This window comes from Nomascus leucogenys, chromosome 8, assembly GCF_006542625.1.
Source record: "Nomascus leucogenys isolate Asia chromosome 8, Asia_NLE_v1, whole genome shotgun sequence".
NCBI lineage: Eukaryota > Metazoa > Chordata > Mammalia > Primates > Hylobatidae > Nomascus > Nomascus leucogenys.
The window spans coordinates 106,772,646-106,780,317 of NC_044388.1; the positions used below are offsets into that span (position 1 = coordinate 106,772,646).

General features: G+C 48.8%; 1 pseudogene; it reads left to right on the forward strand.

The window, feature by feature from the left end:
- The first annotated feature begins 6,548 nt into the window (after positions 1-6,548).
- LOC100588334 lies at positions 6,549-7,122 on the forward strand (annotated as a pseudogene).
- Positions 7,123-7,672: the final 550 nt, after the last annotated feature.

Below are 7,672 nucleotides of genomic sequence, written 5' to 3' on the forward strand. Positions count from 1 at the left end.
CACGTGTTCCCAGCTGAGGTAGAAAAGGCGATGCTCTGCCTTCTGGTTTCAGCTCTCGTGCCATAAATAAGTACTTTTCCTTGCAGTCTACTTAGTGCCACAGTTTTTGCATTTTGTTTCTTTTTTTTTTTTCTTTGACAGTTTCACTGTCTAAAGTGGCCCCCAAGCATGGCACTAAAGGGCCATCTAGCATTCCTAGGCATAGGAAGGCTGAGGTGTAGCTGATGGAGACAATACATGTGTTCTGCTTCTTGCAGGCCTGAGTTACGGTGCTGTTGGCCATGAGTTCAATGTTAATAGATGAACAATATACATATTAAGTAAGGAGTCTTTATTTTTATTTATTTATTTGTTGAGATGGAGTCTTGCTCTGTCACCCAGGCTGGAGTGCAGTGGCACAATCTCGGCTGACTGTAACCTCCGTCTCCCAGGTTCAAGCAATTCTCCTGCCTCAGACTCCCGAGTAGCTGGGATTACAGGCGCCCACCAACATGCCTAGCTAATTTCTTTGTATTTTTAGTAAAGATGGGGTTTCAGCGTGGTCAGACTGGTTTCAAACTCCTGACCTCAAATGATCCACCCATCTGGGCCTCCCAAACAGCTGGGATTACAGGCGTGAGCCACCGTGCCTGGCCAATAAGGGGTCTTTAAACAAAAACACACATAAAACAAGATTACGAAGTGCTGATGCATGCCTGCAGTTCCAGCTACTAGGGAGGCTGAGGGAGGAGGATCACTTGAGTCCAGGAGTTCGAGGCTGTAGTGAGCTATGTCCGTGCCTGGGAATAGCCACTGCATTCCAGCCTGAGCAACATAGCAAGACCCCATCTCTTAAAAAAATAAAAAAGAGGCTGGACGCAGTGGCTTATGCCTGTAATCCCAGCACTTTGGGAGGGCAAGGTGGATGAATCACCTAAGGTCAGAAGTTTGAGACCAGCCTGGTCAATATAGTGAAGCCCTGTCTCTGCCAAAAGTACAAAAAATGTGCTGGGTGTGGTGGCAGGCAACTGTAATCCCAGCTACTAGAGAGTCTGGGCAAAAGAATCACTTGAATCCAGGAGGCAGAGGCTGCAGTGAGCCGAGTTCGCACCATTGCACTCCAGCCTGGCCAACAAGAGCAAAACTCTTGTCTCAAAAAAAAAAAAAAAACTCGGCAACCAATAGTAATGATTGAGTCCAGGATTCTGACTGCTGCGATGGCTTTGTCTGCTCCACTCTGAGTGCCCGGGACAGCCTGTGTGATGTGATAAAACATCAGCTCAGCACTGACCCACTGGCTTCTCCTGGGTGCCCCAGAGGTCTCCAGGATATCACGAGCCCAGGGACCCTCGCTGGTCCCCTGGAGTCACATTAGCTAAACGGCTGGGAAAGAACAATGCCCACGGGCAGGTGAGCCAACTCTAAGAGCAGCCAGGACCATCCCCCAACCCCACTGCTGTGAGTAACAGATGTTTAGGTGACAACTTGGTCCATGCATGGGTGGAGCAAGGCTATTCAATCCTGGCCCACAAGACATTTCAGGAATTCCTATTTCAAGCACATTTAAAAGGAGTCAAATCCTTGGGGTGTCTCCCTCTTGTATCAGATTCTGTAACCTTGACTTCTCCGAGAAGCAGCTGCCTTGGACCCTGACCAGGGACCAGGGCCCTTCAACCGTCCCAGCTGTCACTCACTGCCAACCATTCTGCTGAGCTCACAGCAAGCCCCAGAGATCCACACACCCTCCATTCACGAGGGTGGAGTCAGGGTCTGGAGGCTGCAGCTCTGTGTTTAAGAAAAAAGGACCCAAAATAACAACAACAAAAAAAAAACAAGGTGAGCAGGATGCGATGGCACCCACCTGCAATTCCAGCACGTTGGGGGGCCGAGGTGGATGGCTTGAGCTCAGGAGTCTGAGATCAGCCAGCCTGGCCAACATAGCAAAACCCTGTCTCTATAAAAAATACAAAAACTACCAGGGCGTGGTGGCACACGTCTGTAGTCCCAGCTACTTGGGAAGCTTAGGTGGGAGGATCGCTTGAGCCCCAGGGATGAAGGTCGCAGTGAGCCAAAATCACACCACTGCACTCCAGCCTGGGTGATAGAATGAGATGCTATCTCAAAATAATAATAATAATTAATTAGAAAAATAATTAATTTTTTACAGGCTCACACCTGTAATCCCAGCACTTTGGAAGGCCAAGGTGGATGGATTACCTGAGGTCAGGAGTTCAAGACCAGCCTGGCCAACATGGTGAACTCCCATCTCTACTAAAAATACAAAAAAAAAAAAAAAAAAAAAATTAGCCTGGCGTGGTGGCACGCACCTGTAGTCCCAGCTACACGGGAGGCTGAGGCAGGAGAATCACTTGAACCTGGGAGACAGAGGTTGCAGTGAGCCAAGACCGAGCCCCTGCACTCCAGCCTGAGCTACAGAGTGAGACTCTATCTCAAAAAAAATAAACTAAAATAAGTACGGGCACGGTGTCTCACGCCTGTAATCCCAGCACTTTGGGAGGCCAAGGCGGGTGGATCACCTGAGGTCAGGAGGTCGAGACCAACCTGACCAACATGGTAAAACCCCGTCTCTACTAAAAATTCAAAATTAGCCGGACGTGGTGTCGGGTGCCTGTAATCCCAGTTACTCAGGAGGCTGAGGCAGGAGAATCACTTGAACCCAGGAGGCGGAAGTTGTGGTGAGCCGAGATCATGCCATTGGACTCCAGCCTGGGGCATCAAGAGCGAAACTCCGTCTCAAAAAATAAAAAAATAAAAAATAAAAAATAAAATAAAGTCCAACTAATAGTGTTGAGGCACCAGCTGTACCCAAGGCGTTGTGCTCAGCCCTGAGGGATGGGGCAAAGTCACTTCTCCCTACATGGAGCTTGTCTAGGAGAGGGACTTGTTTATATCTGGCAATGGTTAGTTAGCAATTCAACTTTATATTTCCTTAATTTTATTGTTTAGTGATCCTCCTACCTCAGCCTCCCAGTAGCTGGAACTACAGGTGTACCACACCCAGCTTTTTTTTTTTTTTTTTTTTTTTTTTGTAGAGACGAGGTCTCGCCATGTTACCCAAGCAAGTCTTGAACTCCTGGTCTCAAGCGATCTTCCCATCTTGGCCTCCAAAAGAACTGGTATTACAGGTGTAAGCTACCATGCCCTACCTAGCAATTCAACTTTGAGACAAAAAATTCCTCCTACACTTTTTTTTAAATCTTCTGAATCATTTTATTTTATTTTATATTACTTTATTTTATTTTATTAAGGAGTCTCACTCTGTCGCCCAGGCTGGAGTGCAGTGGTGCGATCTTGGCTCACTGCAACCTCTGCCTCCCAGGTTCAAGCGATTCTCTTGTCTCAGCCTCCCGAATAGCTGGGACTACAGATGCGTGCCACCACGTCCAGCCGATTTTGTATTTTTAGTGGAGACAAGGTTTCACCACGTTGGCCAGGATGGTCTCGATCTCTTGACCTTGTGATCCTGATTCAAACAAATAAGCAGTTGTCAATGAGGACAGTTTTTGAACTGCTTACCTTGTTGTTTTGGATACGCTGTAATAAAACTGGTTCAGGCTGGGCGCAGTGGCTCACACCTATAATCCCAACACTTTGGGAGGCTGAGGCAGGAGGATCACCTGAGCTCAGGAGTTTGAAATCAGCCTGGCTAACATGGTGAAACCCTGTCTCTACTAAAAATACAGAAATTAGCAGGGTGTGAGGCTGGGCATGGTGGCTCACGCCTGTACTCCCAGCACTTTGGGAGGCCGAGGCAGGCAGATCACTTGAGGTCAAGAGTTGAGACCGGCCTGGCCAACATGGTGAAACCTCGTCTATACTAAAAATGCAGAAATTTGCTGGGCATGGTAGAGGATGCCTGTAATACCAGCTACTCAGGAGACTGTGGCAGGAGAATCACTTGAACCCGGGAGATGGAGGTTGCAGTGAGCCAAGATAATGCCACTGCACTCCAGTCCGGGCAACAGAGTGAAACTCTGTCTCAAAAAAAAAAAAAAAAAAAAAAAGTACAAAAGTTAGCCAGGCGTGGGGGCACGCCCCTGTAGTCCCAGCTACTCAGGAGGCTGAGGTGGGAGAATCACTTGAACCCAGAAGGTGGAGGTTGCAGTGAGCCGAGATCATGCCACTGCACTCCGGCCTGGGTGGACTGAGCAAAACTCCACCCAAAAAAAAAAAAAAAGAAGAAGAAATAAATACCACTTGCACTTGTATCCGTTCTCTTTGGCTTTCTGCAGTTTGAATACATTGTGGCTGGGTGTGGATTGTGTGTGTGTTTGGTTTTTATTTGTTTTGCTTGTGTGTGTGTGTTTCTGTTTCTGGTATTTTTGTTGTGATTATTTGTTGCTATCTATCCAGATTGGTGTTCTCTGAGTTTCCTGAACCTGTGGTTATCCGCCTGTCATTAATTTTTTTATTTTTTTTATTTTGTAAGGCAGAGTCTTGCTCTGTCACCCAGGCTGGAGTGCAATGGGCAACATGGCGAAACCCCATCTCTACCAAAAGTACTACAAAATTAGCCCAGCACGGTGGCACATGCTTGCAGTCCCAAATACTTGGGAGGCTAAAGCAGGAGGATTGCTTGAGCCTGGGAGGCCAAGGTTGCAATGAGCCGAGATTGTGCCACTGTACTCCAGCCTGAAAAAAAAAGAAAAAAAAAAAAACCCCAAAAACTTGAAAGTCACCACTCTCATTATTTCATTATTAAAATTAAAAAGAAAAAAAAAAATGGCCAGGCGCTGTGGCTCACGCCTGTAATCCCAGCACTTTGGGAGGCCAAGGCGGGCGGATCACGAGGTCAGGAGATCGAGATCAGCCTGGCTAACATGGTGAAACCCCGTCTCTATTAAAAATACAAAAAAAATTAGCCGGGGGTGGTGGTGGGCACCTGTAGTCCCAGCTACTCCGGAGGCTGAGGCAGGGGAATGGCGTGAACCCGGGAGGCAGAGCTTGCAGTGAGCCGAGATGGCGCCACCATACTCCAGCCTGGGCGACACAGCAAGACTCTGTCTCAAAAAAAAAAAAAAAAAAAAAAAAAATTAACTTGGACAAACTGAAAATCGATGACTTTTCTTGCAGTTGAAACTTTTCTTGAAGTTCTCTGAGGTTTCAGAGAACTGAGTTTGCAAAGGCAAAGCTCCACCCGAGTCAGGAGAGACAGGAGAACCTGGAGAATCCCAGCGACATCTGTGGACCAGGAGCAGAAGCCACGGGAGCCCTAACTGGGAACACAGATGGGAACTTGGATGAATTTCTAGAGGCTGAGTGTGGACTGGCATCAGAGGGACAAAGTCCTAGAGTCTTCAGTCTAGGGGGTGCCCCACACTTTCATGGGTTTCCCTCCAGGAATCCCACTTGATTCTGTCGAAGAAAGATCCCGGGCCGGGCGTGGTGGCTCATGCCTGTAAGCCCAGCACTTTGGAGGCCAAGGCGGGCGGATCACAAGGTCAAGACATCCCGACCATCCTGGCCAACATGGTGAAACCCCATCTCTACTAAAAATACAAAAATTAGCTGGGCGTGGTGGTGGACACCTGTAGTCCCAGCTACTGGGGAGGCTGAGGCAGGAGAATCACTTGAACCCGGGAGGCGGAGCTTGCAGTGAGCCAAGATCACTCCAGCCTGGAGACAGAGCGAGACTCTGTCTCAAAAAAAAAAAAATATCCCACAGGCTTTGGCTGGGGTGGGGGTAGAGATCCTTGTGAAACACTCAAAGCCTTCTAGCCATGGCCCCATTCCAGGGGGAAGAGCTTTGCCAGAGCCTAGCCCAGGTAGGGGAAGGGAATTCTCCTTCCAGCCCCCTCCATCCCCCTCCAGGCTTCGCAAAGAACAAGCACAGTGCTCAGGAGCCAGGCTGCAAGGAATGAGGTCAGGAAGGAACCTGAGCCAGAGAAGGTAGCAAGTGGCACGGGGGAAAAGTGACACCCCTGCAGGGATACTTGTGAATGTCACAGCCTCAAGACCCAGGCCCAAGACAGGACTGACGACAGAATGTTCCCTCTCTCCCACACCTCACCACACCCACAGGCTGCAGTACAATCACGGGAATCACAGGCGACAGAACTCAAGGCTCAGACCTCCCAAAGTCAGGAGGGAGACAACAATGAGGACAGTAGAAGACGTGGAGCCTCTGGCACCTGCAACCGCAACAAACACCTAACACCGCCCAGCTCCTAGAAAGAGGATAATACAGCCTCGGCCGGACACAGTGGCTCACGCCTATAATCGCAGCACTTTGGGAGGCCGAGGTGGGTGGTAGCTTGAGCCCAGGAGTTCAAGACCAGCCTGGGCAACATGGCGAAACCCCATCTCTACAAAAACTACAAAAAAATTAGCTGAGCTTGGTGGCACGTGCCTGTAGTCCCAGCTACTCGGAAGGCTGAGGTAGGAGGATCACCTGACTCTGGGAGTTAGAGGCTACAGTGAGCCTTGATCATGCCATTGCACCCCAGCCTGGGCAACACAGCAAGACCCTACCTCAAAAAATTTAAATAAATAAATATAAAATGCGATGGAGCACTTTCCTTTCACTGCTACAGCCGCAGCCATTGAGTATGCTCACACTTCAGAAAAGGCTCATCTCTAGTATCCTCCACTGTGGCAAGAAGAAGGTCTGGTTGAACCCGACGAGATCAATGAAATCCCCAGTGCCAACTCCTGTCAGCAGATCTGGAAGCTGATCAAAGATGGGCTGATCTTGCGTTACCCCAAGCCTGTGACGGTCCATTCCCGGGTTTAATGCTGGAAAAGCACCTTGGCCCACCGGAAGGGCAGGCACTTGGGTATAGGTAAGCGGAGGGGTACAGCCAATCCCTGAATGCCAGAGAAGGTCACGTGGATGAGGAGAATGAGGATTCTGCGCCGGCTGCTCAGAATCTAAGATTGATCGCCGCATGTATCACAGCCTGTACCTGAAGTTGAAGGGGAATGTGTTCAAACACAAGCGGATTCTCGTGGAACACAGCCACAAGCTGAAGGCAGACAAGGCCTGTAAGAAGCCCCTGGCTGACCAGGCTGAGGCCCGCAGGTCTAAGACCAAGGAAGCATGCAAGCTCCGTGAAGAGCACCTCCAGACCAAGGAAGGAGATCATCAAGACTCTGTCCCGGGAGGAAAAGGACAAGAAATAAAAGCTCCCCCTTTGTCTGTACATAGTGGCCTCCGTTATTACATGGATCAGCCATTAAAATAAAACAAGCCTTTAAAATAAATAAATAAATATAAAATGAAATATACCCTCCTCACACTAAAGACCTCTTGACCTTAGTTCCTGTTATCTGATACTGTATGTCTGGATTTCAACAAAAAATTGCAAGTCATGCCAAAAGGCAAGAAAAAAACACAATCTCAGCTGGGCGCCAAGGCTCACGCCTGTAATCCCAGCACTTTGGGAGGCTGAGGCGGGCAGATCACCTAGGTCAGGAGTTCGAGACCAGCCTGGCCAACATGGTGAAACCCCGTCTCTACTAAAAATACAACAATTAGCCAGGCATGGTGGCGCATGCTTGTAATCCCAGCTACTCAGGAGGCTGAGGCAGGAGAATCGCTTGAACTCGGGAGGTGGAGGTTGTGGTGAGCCAAGATCACGCTATTGCACTCCAGCCTGGGCGACAAGAGCGAAATTCCATCTCAAAAAAAAAAAACCAAAAAAAAAAAACATGACATGTTTTTGAGACCTAA